The sequence below is a fragment of the Callithrix jacchus genome, chromosome 1 (genome assembly GCF_049354715.1).
Source record: "Callithrix jacchus isolate 240 chromosome 1, calJac240_pri, whole genome shotgun sequence".
NCBI classification, from domain to species: domain Eukaryota; kingdom Metazoa; phylum Chordata; class Mammalia; order Primates; family Cebidae; genus Callithrix; species Callithrix jacchus.
The window spans coordinates 69,639,304-69,659,107 of NC_133502.1; the positions used below are offsets into that span (position 1 = coordinate 69,639,304).

A 19,804-nucleotide genomic window follows, 5' to 3' on the forward strand; every position below is an offset into this window, starting at 1 on the left:
CCACGGCACACTAGTGATGGGATCCCAAACCTTCGCTGCAAAAGACGTGGTGACGAGTTGCTTGACAGTGAAGGCGGAACTAACGCGGACAGTGAAGTCCTAAATGAGTCGGACTCCGACTCTGAGTGAAGCAGCCAGCAGAGGTCAGAGAACGGTAGCTCACGGTCGATTTCAGGGCAGACTCATTCTTTATTTCAGGCAATTGTATGAACGCGAAATACTGCTGCTTGGGGCATGTGGGGTTGGGAACTCATTGCTGTCAGGTCTTCGACCCCCGAAAGCTTCGTTGCGTCTGGCCCGGAAGGGAGGCCAGGGAGGGATTTCTAAGAGGACCGGCCGAGGCCGGGGCGCCGCAGCCCGGGTGTAGGGCGCGCATGGCCGGAGTTCCTCCCGTCTCGGCGGCGTCTAGGCGCCTGCAGCTAGAGTGGCGCTTCGCTTCCCTGAGGAGCTTCTTGAGGGCTACGGTGGCCCCCGTGTGGGACGGGAGGGGCGTCGGGGCGTCGCTGCCCCCTCCTCGGTCGCTCTCCTCTCTCCCCTTTCTGCTGCTAAGGGGAGCGCCGTGGCCACTGAACGCTGCCCGGAGCCGAGCGAGCAAGGACCCGACACGTGACGTTTCCCCGGCGCAGCTTTCCACCGCCCGAGTGAGGCGGGCGGGGTCGCGGGCGAGAGAGGACCAGCGCGAGGCGGAGAGGGTGGTTGGAGAACAGGAAGGGAGCGCCGCAGAGAGGTGGGAGCGTGGAAGGGGCGCCAGAGAGGTTTGTGCCCAGTAAAGACACCCAGGTATCTAGGGTCGGTTAGGGCGGTGTCGGGGACCCTTTGGAAACCGTAGGAAAGGGCTCCTCCCGGATGGCGGATTTCTACCTCGCTGACTTTATGAAGTGAGGTGAACCCTGTGTTGGGCTAGAGCCGGGAAGGGCGCAGAAGCGGGACCTCAGGGCGCTTTTACGCAGGGCGACTCTCAGTGACTGCAGAGCCTGCGCCCTGCGTCCTCCCAGGCGCAGTGTTCCGGGATCAGTGTCTTTAATCGGTTATCGTCCTCAATACACCCAAAGTCGTGGATATCTGATGGCAGAAAAACAAACATTTTGCTACATTACTGAGCTAGGCTAGAGTGTGAAACTGCGGCGTGTTATTTGGTGGGAGCGCCTTACGCAGCGTCGCCGCCCCCGCCACACTCCCTCCCCGCCCACCCCGGACGTGGTCAGGCGAGCGTTCCCCCAACCCGCCACGTGTGAAGTTCACCGGCTGAGACTGATAGGGATCCTCTGCGAACTTGATGCTGTCTGCTTGTAGAGCGTGGAGAACTTTCAGAGGAAGTGTTATTTCGCCTTGAGTGGAAATTAAGACTCAGAGGGAAAGGTATACTCGAGAGCTGCCCTTGCTAGATTATTACAATGGAATTTGGAAGGATCTTTGAATTGCAGATGTGGTGGGAGCGTGAAGAGGACACAGAATCCATAAGCTTGAGTTTCTTAGAGCCAAAGTAGCGGGGAGATCTCGGCACGTCAAGAAACTTCCCTGAACTTCAGTTTCCTTGCCTCAGGGGGACAGTGCTCCTGCTGTACCGTACTGTGTGGTTTAGAAGGTTAAATGGCTTGGAGGGAGGGAGGTGTTTTGAAGCCTGTAAAGTATCCTATGGCGGTATCTCCACATTGCTGCCCACTCAGACAATGACAGCAGCCAGCAGAACCTTGTTTGGAGCGGAGTTAACACGGCATCTTTGCGGGCAGTGCTGGGGTTTTCATGATTGCCGATCCAGAGTGTCAGTATGCATCTGTTTCTTAAACCCCAGTTTCTGTATTGCCACATGAAACTGCTCATTACTGAGTGACAGCAAAGGACAGGAACTTTGGCTTTTTCATTCACTTCTTTAGGGTCTGTACAAAGTGGGAGATGGTAGGAACTTTGATGAAAATTGAGAATCATAGTCTCGGGTTCAGGAGGGGGTTTAGCTATGACTGGACATAGTCTTTATGCAATTATTTAACTCCAAGAAGTTTGTTGGCTGAGTTCTTATTTTTTGATACAGGGAACATTCTGTCAGAACCAAGGTTAAGCATCCAAGAGTAAACATTTTTATTTGAATGATCTTTAGAGCACAGTAAGTAAAAAACTAAAGAAAGGGTGCATTGCTTGCTGACACATTTCTTCCTCACCCATCTGAAGACACACAAACAACAGCACTGGCAAATTTGAATCGTTTCCCTTGTTACTTAGTCCAGATCCATATTTCTAATATGGAACGATTATTTCTAGTATGGAGAGAAATATGGAATTTCTAATATGGAAGATTATCATGTTGGGTGTGTTACTGTAAAAATTTAGGCAGTTCTTGGATAAGTATGCCCCGCCTTCCAAAGACTGTAAGTGTAGTAATATTAGTGCCTGTTAGTCATATTGTGTATCCTCCCAATACCCCATTTGATCTCTGATTGTTTTTTCTTTTTAATTAAAAGGGGCTGAAAGATGACTCAGTTAAGAAGCTGGAAAATAAAAGTAGATCTTTTTAACTGTGCTGTCTTATTCTGAACTGAAAGTCTTTTTGCAATAATAGTGATGGTGATAATAAAGTTAACCTTCATAGGACATTGTGTACCAGACTGATACACGTGCTACAAATCTGTTTGTTCTCATACCATCCTTCATGGGGAGGTTAAGTGTATTGCTCAAAATCACACAGCTATGAAGTCATTTTTCTCAGATTGGCATAAAAATTATATTTAATTGGGTCCTGTGTGTGTGTTTTAACTTAGCATTGTGTTCTGTCCCACACAGGGAGATGACATGGATGGTGACACTAGGGGCTCTGGACAAGGTTCCAGGGTTTGGACTTGAGCATACTGCTGAGTGGCTTTGTGATCATCACTTTACTTCCTTTTCTGACGCATAAAATGGTGATAATAACTCTACATTGAATGAATGCTTTGTTTCTACTGAGCATAAAGTATGATCTGTGAAAGTAAAATATTTCTCTGTAAAAATAAAAGTTTCAGATTCAAGCCTTTTTGCTATCTGTAGGCTGAAAAATGAATAGATGTTAAAATAAACTATACACTTAATGTGATTTTTCCAAAACTTATGTTGAAAAATTATTCTTTAAAAAATGCATTCATTCCAATGATCCTTAGCTTTATATTTATTAAAAGAAGTAAATGTAAATTAGACCTGAAAGTTTTTTGTCAATAGGTAACATTGAAAAGCACCTATAGTCAGCAGGTGCTGTTAACTGGTTGATTTTAGGTGATAAAAATTGTACAGTAAGTACATTTGTAGAAAATTGTAGAGTAAGTACAATCATAGAGTAAGTAACTCTTTTACATTCTTTTTTTTTTTTTAATTTTTTATTGGATTTTAGGTTTTGGGGTACATGAGCAAAGCATGCAAGACAGTTGCGTAGGAACACACATGGCAGTGTGCTTTTCTTTCCTTCTCCCCTTCACCCACATTTGGCATTTCTCCCCAGGCTATCCCTCCCCACCACCCCCTCCCACTGGCCCTCCCCTTTTCCCCCCAATAGACCCCAGTGTTTAGTACGCCCCTTTCTGTGTCCATGTGTTCTCATTTTTCATCACCCGCCTATGAGTGAGAATATGCGGTGTTTCATTTTCTGTTCTTGTGTCAGTTTGCTGAGGATGACATTCTCCAGATTCATCCACGTCCCTACAAACGACACAAACTCATCATTTCTGATTGCTGCATAATATTCCATGGTGTATATGTGCCACATTTTTCCAATCCAGTCTATTATCAATGGGCATTTTGGTTGATTCCAGGTCTTTGCTATTGTAAACAGTGCTGCAATGAACATTCATGTGCATGTGTCCTTATAGTAGAACGATTTATAGTCTTTTGGATATATACCCAGTAATGGTATTGCTGGGTGAAATGGAATTTCTATTTCTAAGGCCTTGAGGAATCGCCACACTGTCTTCCACAATGGTTGAACTAATTTACACTCCCACCAACAGTGTAAAAGTGTTCCTTTTTCTCCACATCCTCTCCAGCATCTGTTGTCTCCAGATTTTTTAATGATCGCCATTCTAACAGCGTGAGACGGTATCTCAATGTGGTTTTGATTTGCATCTCTCTGATGACCAGTGACGATGAGCATTTTTTCATATGATTGTTGGCCTCATATATGTCTTCTTTCGTAAAGTGTCTGTTCATATACTTTGCCCACTTTTGAATGGGCTTGTTTGTTATTTTCCTGTAAATCCGTTTGAGTTCTTTGTAAATTCTGGATATCAGCCCTTTGTCAGATGGGTAAACTGCAAAAATTTTTTCCCATTCTGTTGGTTGCCGATCCACTCTAGTGACTGTTTCTTTTGCCATGCAGAAGCTGTGGAGTTTCATTAGGTCCCATTTCTCTATTTTGGCTTTTGTTGCCAATGCTTTTGGTGTTTTGTTCATAAAGTCCTTGCCTACTCCTATGTCCTGGATGGTTTTCCCTAGATTTCCGTCTAGGGTTTTTATCATGCCAGGTCTTATGTTTAAGTCTTTAATCCATCTGGAGTTAATTTTAGTGTAAGGTGTCAGGAAGGGATCCAGTTTCTGCTTTCTGCACATGGCTAGCCAGTTTTCCCAACACCATTTGTTAAACAGGGAATCCTTTTCCCCTTGCTTGTTTTTGTCAGGTTTATCAAAGATTGTATAGTTGTAGATATGTTGTGTTGCCTCCAGTGCCTCTGTTTTGTTCCATTGGTCTATATCTCAGTTTTGGTACCAGTACCATGCTGTTTTGATTACTGTAGCCTTGTAGTATAGTTTGAAATCCGGTAGTGTGATGCCCCCCGCTGTGTTCTTTTTGCTTAGAATTGACTTGGCTATGCGGGCTCTCTTTTGGTTCCATATGAAGTTCATGGTGGTTTTTTCCAGTTCTGTGAAGAAAGTCAATGGTAGCTTGATGGGAATAGCATTGATTCTGTAAATTACTTTGGGCAGTATAGCCATTTTCACGATGTTAATTCTTCCTAACCATGAACATGGAATGTTTCTCCACCTGTTTGTGTCCTCTCTGATTTCATTGAGCAGTGGTTTGTAGTTCTCCTTGAAGAGGTCCCTTACGTTCCTTGTGAGTTGTAGTCCAAGGTATTTTATTCTTTTTGTAGCAATTGTGAATGGCAGTTCGTTCTTGATTTGGCTTTCTTTAAGTCTGTTATTGGTGTAGATGAATGCTTGTGATTTTTGCACATTGATTTTATATCCTGAGACTTTGCTGAAGTTGCTTATCAGTTTCAGGAGTTTTTGGGCTGAGGTGATGGGGTCTTCTAGGTATACTATCATGTCATCTGCAAATAGAGACAATTTGGCTTCCACCTTTCCTATTTGAATACCCTTTATTTCTTTTTCTTGCCTGATTGCTCTGGCTAGAACTTCCAGAACTATATTGAATAGGAGTGGTGAAAGAGGGCATCCTTGTCTAGTGCCAGATTTCAAAGGGAATGCTTCCAGTTTTTGCCCATTCAGTATGATATTGGCTGTTGGTTTGTCATAAATAGCTTTTATTACTTTGAGATACGTTTCATCGATACCGAGTTTATTGAGGATTTTTAGCATAAAGGGCTGTTGAATTTTGTCAAATGCCTTCTCTGTGTCAATTGAGATAATCATGTGGTCTTTGGTTTTGGTTCTGTTTATGTGGTGAATTACGTTGATAGACTTGTGTATGTTGAACCAGCCTTGCATCCCCGGGATGAATCCTACTTGATCATGGTGAATAAGTTTTTTGATTTGCTGTTGCATTCGGCTTGCCAATATTTTATTGAAGATTTTTGCATCTATGTTCATCATGGATATTGGCCTGAAGTTTTCTTTTCTTGTTGGGTCTCTGCCGGGTTTTGGTATCAGAATGATGTTGGTCTCGTAAAATGATTTGGGAAGTATTCCCTCTTTTTGGATTGTTTGAAATAGTTTTAGAAGGAATGGTACCAGCTCCTCTTTGTGTGTCTGGTAGAATTCGGCTGGGAACCCGTCTGGACCTGGGCTGTTTTGTGTGTGGTAGGCTCTTAATTGCTGCCTTGACTTCTGACCTTGTTATTGGTCTATTCATAGTTTCAGCTTCCTCCTGGTTTAGGCTTGGGAGGATACAGGAGTCCAGGAATTTATCCATTTCTTCCAGGTTTACTAGTTTATGTGCATAGAGTTGTTTGTAATATTCTCTGATGATGGTTTGAATTTCTGTGGAGTCTGTGGTGATTTCCCCTTTATCATTTTTTATTGCATCTATTTGGTTGTTCTCTCTTTTCTTTTTAATCAATCTGGCTAGTGGTCTGTCTATTTTGTTGATCTTTTCAAAAAACCAGCTCTTGGATTTATTGATTTTTTGGAGGGTTTTTCGTGTCTCAATCTCCTTCAGTTCAGCTCTGATCTTAGTTATTTCTTGTCTTCTGCTGGGTTTTGAGTTTTTTTGATCTTGCTCCTCTAGCTCTTTCAATTTTGACGATAGGGTGTCAATTTTGGATCTCTCCATTCTCCTCATATGGGCACTTATTGCTATATACTTTCCTCTAGAGACTGCTTTAAATGTGTCCCAGAGGTTCTGGCATGTTGTGTCTTCGTTCTCATTGGTTTCGAAGAACTTCTTTATTTCTGCCTTGATTTCATTGTTTACCCAGTCAACATTCAAGAGCCAGTTGTTCAGTTTCCATGAAGCTGTGCGGTTCTGGGTTGGTTTCTGTATTCTGAGTTCTAACTTGATTGCACTATGGTCTGAGAGGCTGTTTGTTATGATTTCAGTTGTTTTGCATTTGTTGAGCAGTGCTTTACTTCCAATTATGTGGTCAGTTTTTGAGTAGGTGTGATGTGGTGCTGAGAAGAATGTATATTCTGTGGATTTGGAGTGGAGAGTTCTGTAAATGTCTATCAGGTTTGCTTGCTCCAGGTCTGAGTTCAAGCCCTGGATATCCTTGTTGATTTTCTGTCTGGTTGATCTGTCTAATATTGACAGTGGAGTGTTAACGTCTCCCACTATTATTGTGTGGGAGTCTAAGTCTCTTTGTAAGTCATTAAGAACTTGCCTTATGTATCTGGGTGCTCCTGCATTGGGTCCATATATGTTTAGGATCGTTAGCTCTTCTTGTTTTATCGATCCTTTTACCAGTATGTAATGGCCTTCTTTGTCTCTTTTGATCTTTGTTGCTTTAAAGTCTATTTTATCAGAGATGAGAATTGCAACTCCTGCTTTTTTTTGCTCTCCATTTGCTTGGTAAATCTTCCTCCATCCCTTTATTTTGAGCCTTTGTGTATCCTTGCATGTGAGATGGGTTTCCTGGATACAGCACACTGATGGGTTTTGGATTTTTATCCAATTTGCCAGTCTGTGTCTTTTGATTGGTGCATTTAGTCCATTTACATTTAGGGTTAATATTGTTATGTGTGAATTTGTTACTGCCATTTTGATGCTAGCTGGCTGTTTTGCCCGTTAGTTGTTGTAGATTCTTCATTATGTTGATGCTCTTTAGCAATTAGTGTGATTTTGGAATGGCTGGTACTGGTTCTTCCTTTCTATGTGTAGTGCCTTTTTTAGGAGCTCTTGTAAAGCAGGCCTGGTGGTGACAAAATCTCTGAGTACTTGCTTGTTCGCAAAGGATTTTATTTTTCCTTCACTTCTGAAGCTCAGTTTGGCTGGATATGAAATTCTGGGTTGAAAGTTCTTTTCTTTAAGAATGTTGAATATTGGCCCCCACTCTCTTCTGGCTTGTAGTGTTTCTGCCGAGAGATCTGCTGTGAGTCTGATGGGCTTCCCTTTGTGGGTAACTCGACCTTTCTCTCTGGCTGCCCGTAGTATTTTCTCCTTTATTTCAACCTTGTTGAATCTGACGATTATGTGCCTTGGGGTTGCTCTTCTTGCAGAATATCTTTGTGGTGTTCTCTGTATTTCCTGCATTTGAGTGTTGGCCTGTCTTGCTAGGTGGGGGAAGTTTTCCTGGATGATGTCCTGAAGAGTATTTTCCAGCTTGGATTCATTCTCTTCGTCCCCTTCTGGTACACCTATCAAACGTAGATTAGGTCTTTTCACATAGTCCCACATTTCTTGGAGACTTTGTTCATTCCTTTTTGCGCTTTTTTCTCTAATCTTGGTTTCTCGTTTAATTTCATTGAGTTGGTCTTCGACTTCAGATATTCTTTCTTCTGCTTGGTCAATTCGGCTATTGAAACTTGTGCATGCTTTGCGAAGTTCTCGTATTGTGTTTTTCAGCTCCTTTAATTCATTCATATTCCTCTCTAAGTTATCCATTCTTGTTATCATTGCCTCGTATCTTTTTTTAAGTTCCTTAGTTTCTTTGCATTGATTTAATACATGTTCTTTTAGCTCACAAAAGTTTCTAATTATCCACCTTCTGAAGTCTAATTCCGTCATTTCGTCACAGTTATTCTCCGTCCAGCTTTGTTCCCTTGCTGGTGAGGAGTTTTGGTCCTTTCTAGGAGGCGAGGTGTTCTGGTTTCAGGTGTTTTCCTCCTTTTTTTGCTGGTTTCTTCCCATCTTTGTGGGTTTATCCACTTGTCGTCTGCGTAGTTGCTGACTTTTCGATTGGGTCTCTGAGTGGACACCCAGATTGTTGATGATGAAGTATTTCTGTTACTTGGTTTTCCTTCTACCAATCTAGCCCCTTCCCTGTACGACTGCTGAGGTCCACTCCAGGCCCTGCTTGTCTGGGGTGCACCTCTAGCAGCTGTGGCACAGTGAGGGATGCTACCCGTTTCTTTTTCTGCTATCTTTGTCCCAGGATGATGCCTGCCAAATGTCAGTCTTTTGGATATAGAGGGGTCAGGGAGCCGCTTGAGGAGACAGTGTGTTCTTTTTAGGAGCTCAATTTCTGAGCTGTGAGCTCTGTTGTTCATTCAGGGCTGTTAGGCTGCTATGTTTGATTCTGCTGCAACAGAGCTCATTAAAAAAACCCTTTTTTTCTCAAATGCTCTGTGTTGGTGGGTTCGGGCTTTATTTTTCGATGTCCATTGAGGTGTCCTGCCCAGCTAGGAGGCAGACTAGCCACTGTTTGCCTGCTGAGTCTCCGCCCTGCTGTTGTGTGATTCGCCCTGTTCCTGCAGGCTCTGCTGTGGTCTCCGCCACGCCCTGCGGTGGAGTCTCTTCGTTGTAGCGTGTTGCCTCGGCAACGGCAGGCTGCGTCAGCAGTGGGCGTGTATCTCAGTTGGTGCGGGTTGCCTCGGTAGTGGTGGACGCCCCTCCCCCACAGAGCGTCTTGGACCATCTGCTCGGGATAGTTTGAAATCGCGATTTTTTTCATCCCACTGGGTACCCCAAACGCTCTGTCCCTGCAATCCCCTGGGCTGGCCTACTGTCCAAGTCTCGTTAAGTCTCAAGTCCAGCCCTCTCAAGTCTCAGGTTGCCGGTTCAACAGGGCACCCAGACAAGCGCGCCCTGTGGGGATTGCTGGGTAGGGCCGGCCGCCGCCGCCCTGGCTGCTGGCTTCGCCAGGCAGTAAGTCTGCCTGGCGTCCCGTGTCTTTTTTATACTTGGGAGTTTCCCCGTTCTGTGGGCAACAAAGATCAGTCTGGAAATGCAACTCCGACTCACCTCTTTGCGGATTCAACGAGAGCTCCAATCCTGGGTTGTTCTCACAGCACCATCTTGAGTCCTCCGGGCACTCTTTTACATTCTTTTAATCCCGCAAGCTACAGTTGATCAGAAAGGAGCTGAATTCCAAAAATAATTGTATGACACTTCCCTATTCTCTCTGTATTTACTTGGAAATGATTCTTAGATGTTTTTGGCACAGTCACTTTGTTAAGTGAAGAGACTTGCACTTATCTACATGCATATTTTACAAGTATTTAAAAAAATATTTAATAAAGTATTTAATAAAATTGTTAAATCATTTTATTTGTCCCGTGACTTTTATATAAATATCTGGAGGCTTTTTGTTAGCTCACTCTTGGTTTAGACTTGATTTTATTGTGATCTGGGCTCAGGGAGGTAGACATGTTAACGTAGCATTGCCAAGGTAGAGGCAATCTGCTCCATGCTGGGTGAATATTAATATTCTGAAGAGATACTTGAGTCCACAGGATTTAAAGATCTTCTCTTCACTCCTGTGCTTGTAGAATTAGAGCTAGATTAGTTTAGCCTGGGCCTCCTGGGTCTTGGTCATTTGAAAATGGCTCAGGTAGGCTGGCTGTTTGTCTAGTATGGCAGAAACAATTCATTGTTTACTTCATGTATCTTCTATTATACTGTGAAATTAAAGATGATCGTTTTCACTGGGCACTGTGGCACGTGCCTATAGTCTCAGCTACGCCTGATGCTGAGGTGGGAGGATCACTTGAGCCCCGGAGTTCTGGGCTGTAGTGTGCTATGCTGATCAGGTGTCCATACTAAGTTCGGCATCAATATGGTGGCCTCCCAGGAGCAGGGGACCACCAACTTGCCTAAGTGAGGTGAACTGGACCAGGTCGGAAGTGGAACAGGTCAAAACTCCCATGCTGATCAGTAGTGGGATTGTGCTTCTGAATAGCCACTGCTCTCCAGCCTGGGCAACATAACGAGACCCTGTCTCTAAAAAAATAAAAAATAAAAATAAAGATGATAATTTTCTTGCTTTCTGTTTTTCCAAACAATGCCACTTGGACTTGTGGGTTTTGCTCATATATTGACTGTTTCTTATTCAAGATACCTTTAATAGCCTTCACCCCACCCCATCCTCCAGCTGCCCGTTGGATGTGGCTATGTAGACACCAAGAGAGTTCATTTTTGTTGGGGGCTGGGCTAGGTTGGTAATAATCTGAAACACCTTGAAGAATTCTGAGCTAATCAAGGCATAAGGAAATGATGTGTGTGTAGAAAATTTGCAACTGTGCCAGGCACAAAGTAAATGTCATATAAAATATAAGCGTTAGTTAAGAATTGATGAAGAGGAAGATGTCAGAAGATGAATGCTGTAGAGAAGGCTATAGGCAGTACATGGGGAGAGCGGTTACCTGTAGAGACGTGGTTTTGTCTAAGGTGATGGCAGAGTCTCAGTTTGGAGGTCATGGGAAAGGTCTTCATTTGAATAAAGATCCACTAGAGGGTATGGGTAGAGGTGTTCAGGTAGCAGATAAAGAGGTCAGATAGGCACCAAGGGACTCATGGACAGGTGTAGCAAATTGAAGGCTTTTAGAAAACTTACAGGAATTTTTTAATGGAAAATTTCAACCTTAGACATGGAGAGAATAGTACAATGAATAACCTCCTTCTCCCAGCTTCAGCAGTATTCAGCATGGCCAGTTGTGCTTTATCCATGTTGCCCACTGGCATTATTTTAAAGCAGATTTAAGAAATTCTACCTGTTATTTCTATTTATTGTCCCCATTGGCATTCTAACAGTTATTTCTAAATACTTCAGTATATATTTCTAAAAAATAGGCACTTAAAACATAACCACAATACATAACTTTTTTTTAAATTTTTGAGACAGTCTCACTCTGTTGTCCAGGCTGAAGTGCAGTGGTATGATCTCGGCTCCCTGCAACCTCTGCCTCCCAGGTTCAAGCGATTCTTCTGCCTCAGCCTCCCTAGTAGCTGGGACTCCAGGCATGTGCCACCACGCCCAGCTAATTTTTGTATTTTTAGTATAGATGGGGTTTCACCATGTTGGCAAGGACAGTCTCAATCTCTTGACCTCGTGATCCACCTGCCTCGGCCTCCCAAAGTGCTGGAATACCAGGTGTGAGCCACTGCACCCAGCCAATATTTAACTTTTTTGACCTTGTTTATTATCTGTGAATCTCGACCTTAGAACCTTCTTGCCGCACTGGTTTAAAAATAGGTGTGGATGTCTGGATTCCTCAGCCTAGGGTCTGACAGTAGGTGTTCGATTGCTGGTGGTCATCTGTTGTCTTTACCAGCCCTTGATTTTTTTTCCTTTTCCTTTTCTGGATAGTTCTACTATGACAATTACACTTTTACTTCCTCTTTCTTCTCCATACCTTTGTGTGTGTGTGTGTGTGTGTGTGTGTGTGTGTGTGTGTGAGTTTCGCTCTTGTTACCCAGGCTGGAGTGCAATGGTGTGATCTCGGCTCACTGCAACCTCTGCCTCCTGGGTTCAAGCAATTCTCCTGCCTCAGCCTCCTGAGTAGCTGGGACTACAGGTGCTCACCACCATGCCCAGCTAATTTTTTGTATTTTTAGAGACGGGGTTTCACCATATTGACCAGGATGGTCTCGATCTCTTGACCTCGTGATCCACCCGCCTCGGCCTCCCAAAGTGCTGGGATTACAGGCTTGAGCCACCGCACCTGGCATCCATACCTACTTTTGACACATTTATTCAGTATTTCCTTTATATACTCTCTACTTCTCCTTTTAGCTTTCTCCTATCATTTTACTATTTTTGTTCACAGCCTGATGTGTAGCTTGTGCTCCTTTGATTCCTGTAGCCCATGAAATATAGCTCCCTTTAGTTCTAGATCTTTTTGAAGGGAGACATGCATTTTCTATTTCTTATTTAAAAAAAAATACTGTTACTGAGAGTGAGATAGAATTTACATGCCAAACACTTCACTGATTTAAAGTGTACAAGTCTTGCCAGGCATGGGGCTCATGCCTATAATCCCAGCACTTTTCGAGGCTGAACTGGGAGGATTGCTTGAGACCAGGAGTTTGAGGCCAAACTGAACAACATAGTGAGGCCTCGCCTCTACAAAAATAAAAATTTGCCCAGATGTGGTGGCACACCTGTGGTCCCAGTTGCTGTGAAGGCTGAGACAGTAGGATCACTGGAGCCCAGGAGGTCAAGCTTGCAGTAAGCCGTGATCATGCCACTGCACTCCAGCCTGAGCAACAGAGGCGAAGGTGGGCAGATCACCTGAGGTCAGGAGTTTGAGACTAGCCTGACCAACATGGAGAAATCCCATCTCTACTAAAAATACAAAATTAGCCAGGCATGGTGGCACATGCTTGTAATCACAGCTACTCGGAGGGCTGAGGCAGGAGAATCTATTGAACCCGGGAGGCAGGGGTTACGGTGAACCAAGATCATGCCATTGCACTCCAGCCTGGTCAACAAGAGCAAAACTATGTCTCAAAAAAAAAAAAAGAGAGAAAGAAAGTGTACAAGTCAATGATTTTCAGTGTATTCACAAATATATGCCATCATTACCACAGTTGATTTTATAACATTTTCATCACCTTGAAAACAAACCTGGTACCCTTTAGTTGTTCCCTTCCCACCACCCTAAGCTACCACAAATCTACTTTCTCTCTCGATGGATTTGCCTATTCTGGACATTTTGTGTGTGTGTGTGTGTGTGTGTGTGTGTGTGTGTGTATGAAATGTCTTTTGTGTCTGGCTTCTTTCACTTAGCATAATGATTTCAGTGCTCATCCCATGTCATAGCATGAATTAGCACTTCATTTCTAATTATGGCTGAATAACATTTCATTGTACAGATATAGCACACTTTGTTAATTCATCAGTTGATGGTCATTTTGTTTCTACTTTTTGGCTATTATGAATAGTGCTGCTAGAAATATTTGGCACAAGTTTTTGAGTGAATATGTGTTCTTATTTCTCTTGGGTGTATATCTGGGAGTAGAATTATTAGATCAATTAGTATATTTAACTATTTGAGGAACTATCAGAACATTTTCCAATATGGTTCTCCATTTTATTTGCCCAAACATGGAAATCTAGCCATTATTCAAGTGCAGCTACCTACCCTTACTTTGAATAAATTTCTGTATTAATATTTTTTCACAGTCTTAGTTATCAAATTATGTTGAGTATAATTATGTTTTTATATTTTTTTGTGTGTAAGGTTTTTAAGTAGAATGTTACTTTATCAGTGGTCCCCAAAGTGGAGGGTATTTACCTTTAAGTGTAAGATGACTCATTGGAAAGAACAAAATTCTATTTTTACATATGCTGTATGTATCCTGGTATATTAGAATAGCTGTATATGTGTAATGTTTATAAATTAATATTTTTATATTAGATATGTATAGTGCAAATTTTTAATATAAATAGGAAGGAGTAATCATAAAATTTGTGAACAATTGTTCCAGAGGCATGAAATAAAATATACCTATGTGGTTCTTAATCCTGTATTTTATGATATATCTGATGGGAAAGTTCTTAAAATCACTTTGCAAATGAAATTGAAAATATCCTGCTACTTTCAGCCCACATGGAACATGTGAATACCAGTGGAAACAGCTTTGGATCAGGTTCAGACTTTTGTTTTTGTCCTACTTCTGCTAATTACTAATGGTGAGACTTTGGGTAAGTCCCCTCGTGGTCTCCATTTCAGTTCTCAAACTGGCATAATAACACCTGAAATTTTGCAAGTTATTATTTTGCCAAATGAAACTGGGAAGGGCGTCGTATGCAGTGACCACAGGGAGTTAGTCATTTGGGTATTTTGGGCAACTTTTAGGTAAAATATCCAATTTTCCTTGAATTTTGCCTTCCCCTTCTTACCCATTTCTCTTGATTGCTTTCTGTCCTTCCTTTGTGTTCTTCTGACAACAAACCTACTAAATTAATGGTCATTGCCAAAGACTAAATCAGCTGGAGTGGAGTCTTTGTGACACCACCCAGCCATATTGCAGTATAGCACTGTTTCCTTTCTGCTGCTCTCATTACAACATAGCATATAGGTGAAATAGGAGAATTGCAGTCTACTGCAATTCCTGGATGCTATTTTGGAAGCTTTTAAGTCAAATTATTGAGCATCTTAATAGTTTCTATTTTATGTGACAGTTTTAGACTCCATTATTCTCCTTGGGAATAATGCCTAACGTCATAGCATGAGGAAAAGTGGGTACTGAAAAAGAAGGGAAGAAGTTCTGGGGAACTATGTTAACCAAACAGCTTACATGCTACAGTTAAAGATTTATTTATGCTCTACTCAGCATTTGTTTATTACTCGGTGTGCTTAGTAACCTACCATAAAATTGATAAAAATGAATTTTACCTTTCGCTCTAGATTCTTATTTGTAATTTCTATCCTATAATATCCTTTATTCTGAGGAAATGGTTGATGAACATTTTACGTCATGATTTCCAGTTTCTCCTAAAAGGTGACTCTATTCCTGAATTCCTTTCTTGGGTAACAGAAATAACCAACGTAACCATACCTAGGTATTGTTTGATAATTTGTTCATGATTTCATTCATAAGTACAAACAATATATTTATTGAGCACCTATTATTACCACTGTTCTGAGTTCTGGGGATAAAGCAGTGTCCAAAATACATTCTTTTAAAAACTGCCCTCCGCCAGGCATGGTGGCTCCCACCTGTAATGCTAGCACTTCAGGAGGATGAGGCGGGTGGATCACCTGAGGTCAGGAGTTCAAGACCAGCCTGGCGAACATGGTGAAACCCCTTTAGTCTCTACTAAAAATATAAAAAATTAGCCAGGCGTGGTGGCAGGGACCTATAATCCCTGCTACTGGGGAGGCTGAGGCAGGAGAATCTCTTGAACCTGGAAAGAAGAGGTCTCAGTGACCCGAGATTGCACCATGCACTCCAGCCTGGGCAACAAGATGGAAACTGTCTCAAAAAAAAAAGTACCTTCATAGATTTAACATTCTGGTCGGTGCTAGTCATTGATGTTAAATACAATGAGATTTGTGCTAAAGAGAAAAATAGAGCTAAAAAGGGGGATAGGAACTGTTTGGGAGGGGGAGGGGCAATTACTGGTTTTTATAGCGTACCAGGGAGGCCTCACTGACAAGGTAAGATTTAAGATGTGTCATTACTCTGATGCCCCTAGTTATATATTCAATAGGCAGTTCATGTTGGAGCAACAGAAAACCCTAAATGCTAAATCCGACGTACTTTTACCTATTTGTGAAATAACGTGAAGACCGTTACACGTAGTGGGAGCTAAAGCTGCTTTGCTCTTAAGGTGCTGGCTGCTTATGATGTGAAAGATTTTTGTGAGGTCACTGTAGGCATCACGGTGGCTCATGCCCAACTGAGGCATCTGTCCCTCCGGTAGAAGTTACATCTTTGCTGTTAATACTGTGTCTCTGCAGTGGCTCTAGTGATGCAATCATTCTCGATGGGGCCACTGACTGATGTCAGAATGACTTGGCTGGAGGAGTCCTGAAGTCTTGTTTGTCCAGGGCCTTTGCCACAGCTTCTATGTAAACTAGTAGTCTGGCCTGTGCTTATCCTTTAATCCTAGCTGGAAGATCTCAGTAAGAATGATGGTAAGCTTTGAGATTGATCTCTCTTCCTTTAAATGTTTTTGGAAATTGATTTTATTTTTTGTACCTAAGTATCTCTGATTCAAAGGACCCCCTTTTGACAGTTGGAAAGTATGTTGAAAAGATGCTAAGTATTGCTTAGTATTGTATTACTTCTGCTTATCACTACTTGAATGTATGTATGTCTGAATATGTGGTATGTCTATACACTATCTCCCTTCCACCAGAACATAAGCTGTAGGGCAGGAAGCTTATTTTAGTCCCTGCTGTTTTGTTACCCCAGTGCTACCAAAACAAAAACAATGCCAGACTTGTAGTAGTTGCTCAGTGAATATTTCTTAACTGAAAAACTAACACACAACAAGCAATATGGCAACAAGTAACATACCTGGCAGTGGCATCATAGCACTTGACAAATTATTTGTTGCCTTAAAGATAAAATAAAAATGGGGATAGTGACCTCCTTCTGCCACTACTGCATGGACTTTGATGGCTTCCAGTCATTACTCTTTCCTCTGTGTCAATCTGCCTCTTCGAGAAACTCATATTCCTGGTGAGTGTCCGACCTGGCCTTTTGTCCTCTCTCTGCCACTGCCTAGCTGTGACCTTAGACATGGTTGAGAATCTATTATGGGCCTATTCTAGCTCTTAATGCTCTGATTTTGTAACCTGGCAAAGCAGCAGCACCTGTTGATTATTTTTGTGAAGCAACAACACTTTTCTTTTTTTTTTTATTTTGAGACAGAGTCTCACTGTTGTTACCCAGACTGGAGTCCAATGGCACGATCTCGGCTCACCGCAACCTCCGCCTCCTGGGTTCAAGCAATTCTCCTGCCTCAGCCTCCCAAGTAGCTGGGACTACAGGCGCCCACCACCATGCCCAGCTAATTTTTGTATTTTTAGTAGAGATGGGGTTTCACCTTGTTGATCAGGATGGTCTCGATCTCTTGACCTCGTGATCCACCCACCTTGGCATCCCAAAGTGCTGGGATTATAGGCGTGAACCACTGCACTCGGCCTGCAGCAACACTTTTTTAGAAGGAAATGAAGTGAATATCTGCTTCTGACAGTTGCATTTTATGAGGAATTTGGTTTTTGCTCAATGCACTTAGGTCAGTCCGTGTATGGGAGGCCAGCAAATAAGATCATTCTCTTTGAACTGTTGAATTTAATCTGTTTATAAAAAACACTGGGATCTGGCGGGCATGGTGGCTTATGCCTGTAATTCCAGCACTTTAGGAGGCTGAAGTGGGTGGATTACTTGATGTCAGGAGTTCGAGACCAGCCTGGTCAACGTGGTAAACCCCATCTCTACTAAAAATCCAAAATTAACTGGGTGTGGTGGCTCCCACCTGTAATCCCAGCTGCTAGGGAGACTGAGGCTTGAGAATCCCTTGAATCCAGGAAGCGGAGGTTGCAGTGAGCTGGGATCATGCCGTTGCACTCCAGCCTGGGTGACAGAGCGAGACTCCATCTCTAAACAACAAAACCACTGGCATCACTACTACTTTACCATTTGAGATTCCATATTGCATATTTTTCACATGGTTTCACATCTATAATCATCTTCCCCCACCAAACACACAAAGGATATGTGTAGAAAATAGAGAGTAAACCATAACTTACTTATATAGTTTTATTCTCTTGGAAATAATGAGGTTGTCATGAACTATGGACTCAGACTGAGTGGAACTAGTAAGAGAAATGACCTAAAAAAGAAATTCAACCAGAAAATGACATGAACAAGGATATTCATTGTTGGATACTTTATACTTGCAAAAAGCTAAAGATAAATTGCTATCAGGAGGGCCTGGCTAAGTAAAATGTGATGTATTTATACTAAGACTGTTTAGGAGAATCAGATACACCTTCAAGACATACTGTTGAGTGGAAAAGAAGGTAAGTTGTAGAATATCTTCGGTATGATCCCATGGATGTATATAAAAAAGAAAACGTATCTTTGTATCTGAAATCTGTACACTAATTCATAGGTAAAGGTCTAGAAAGAATAGAATGGTTAACATGTTATTTCTGAGAATAAAGTAGGGTTGTGGGGCTTACGGTGATGAGAGCTGTTTGCTCTTTACTCTAGGCTTCTGTGTTTGGGCAGTTTATAAAGACCTAGTCATGGTTTCCTTTTGTAATTATAAAATTCAGAATTAGTGAGAAGAAAAGATGTGTGACAAAGAGAAATTGGTGTACAAGGTGAGATTTGAGGTCGGGAGAAGAAAGATAGGCATTTTGGGCTAGTGAGTTCTGGCAGTTAACACAGCCAGCTGTACTCTGTGAGATAGATATATATATATATATATTTTTTTTTTTTTTTGGAGACGGAGCTTCACTCTTGTTATCCAGACTGGAGTGTAATGGCATGATCTCGGCTCACTACAACCTCCACCTCCCAGGTTTAAGCAATTCTTCTGCCTCAGCCTCCCAAGTACCTGGGATTACAGGGATGCACCACCACGTCTAGTTAATTTTGTATTTTTGGTAGAGACAGGGTTTCACCATGTTGGTCAGGTTGGTCTTGAACTCCTGACCTCAGGTGATCCACCCACCTCAGCCTCCCAAAGTGTTGGGATTACAGGCATGAACCACTGTAGTTGGCCTTCTGTGATATTTTATGAATGGTGATTTGTGGCTTTTTGTGTGTTTTCAAGATGCATGTATATGTGTATATACGTATGTTACATACAAAAGGTACATTTATATACTAATATGTGTTGTATACAAAAGAAATATATATATGTATCCAGAAACAATTATATGTTATATACAAAAGATATATACACACATACAATTGACCCTTCAACAATGCAGGGGTTAGGGACGCTAACTCCCTGCACAGTTGAAAATCTGTGCATAACTTTTGACTCCCCAAAACTTAACATGACTTATAACCTACTGTTAACCACAGCCTTACCGATAGCATAAACAGTTGATTAACACATATGTTGTATGTTAGTGTAGAATACTATATACTGCATTTTTACAATAAAGTAGAGAAAAGAAAATGTATTAAGAAAGCCAGCCGGGCGCGGTGGCTCACACCAGTAATCCCAGCACTTTGGGAGGCCGAGGCAGGTGGATCACGAGGTCAAGAGATCGAGACCATCCTGGTCAATATGGTGAAACCCTGTCTCTACTAAACATACAAAAAATTAGCTGGGCATGGTGGCGCGTGCCTGTAATCCCAGCTACTCAGGAGGCTGAGGCAGGAGAATTGCCTGAACCCAGGAGGCGGAGGTTGCGGTGAGCCGAGATTGCGCCATTGTACTCAGCCTGGGTAACAAGAGCGAAACTCCGTCTCAAAAAAAAAAAAAGCCATAAGGAAGAGAGAATATATTTATTGTTCATTAGATGGAAATAGATCATTGTAAAGGTCTTCATTCTCATCCTCTCATGTTGAGTAGACTAAAGAGGAGGAGGAAAAGAGGCGTTAGTTTTGCTGTCTCAGGGTGACAGATGGGGAAGAAAATCCATGTATTAGTGGACCCATGAACTTCAAATCCATGCTGTTCAAGGGTCAACTGTGTGTGTGTATATTTGTGTGTGTGTGTGTGCATATAAATCATTACTCCAAAAGGTATGAACTAGAATATAGGGCCCACAAATCGAGAAGTCTCAAAAACTCTTGAGACTCAAAGTC

The 19,804-nt window shown here is 42.3% G+C and overlaps 1 protein-coding gene across 1 annotated transcript in view; it reads left to right on the forward strand.

The window, feature by feature from the left end:
* Window positions 1-652: 652 nt before the first annotated feature.
* The window catches only part of LOC100408946 (rubicon like autophagy enhancer), a 47,681-nt gene continuing 28,529 nt past the window's right edge, over window positions 653-19,804 (forward strand). Inside the window, 1 exon segment of the mRNA XM_078348122.1 lies at window positions 653-780. The gene's annotated coding sequence lies outside the window, so the exon portion shown is untranslated.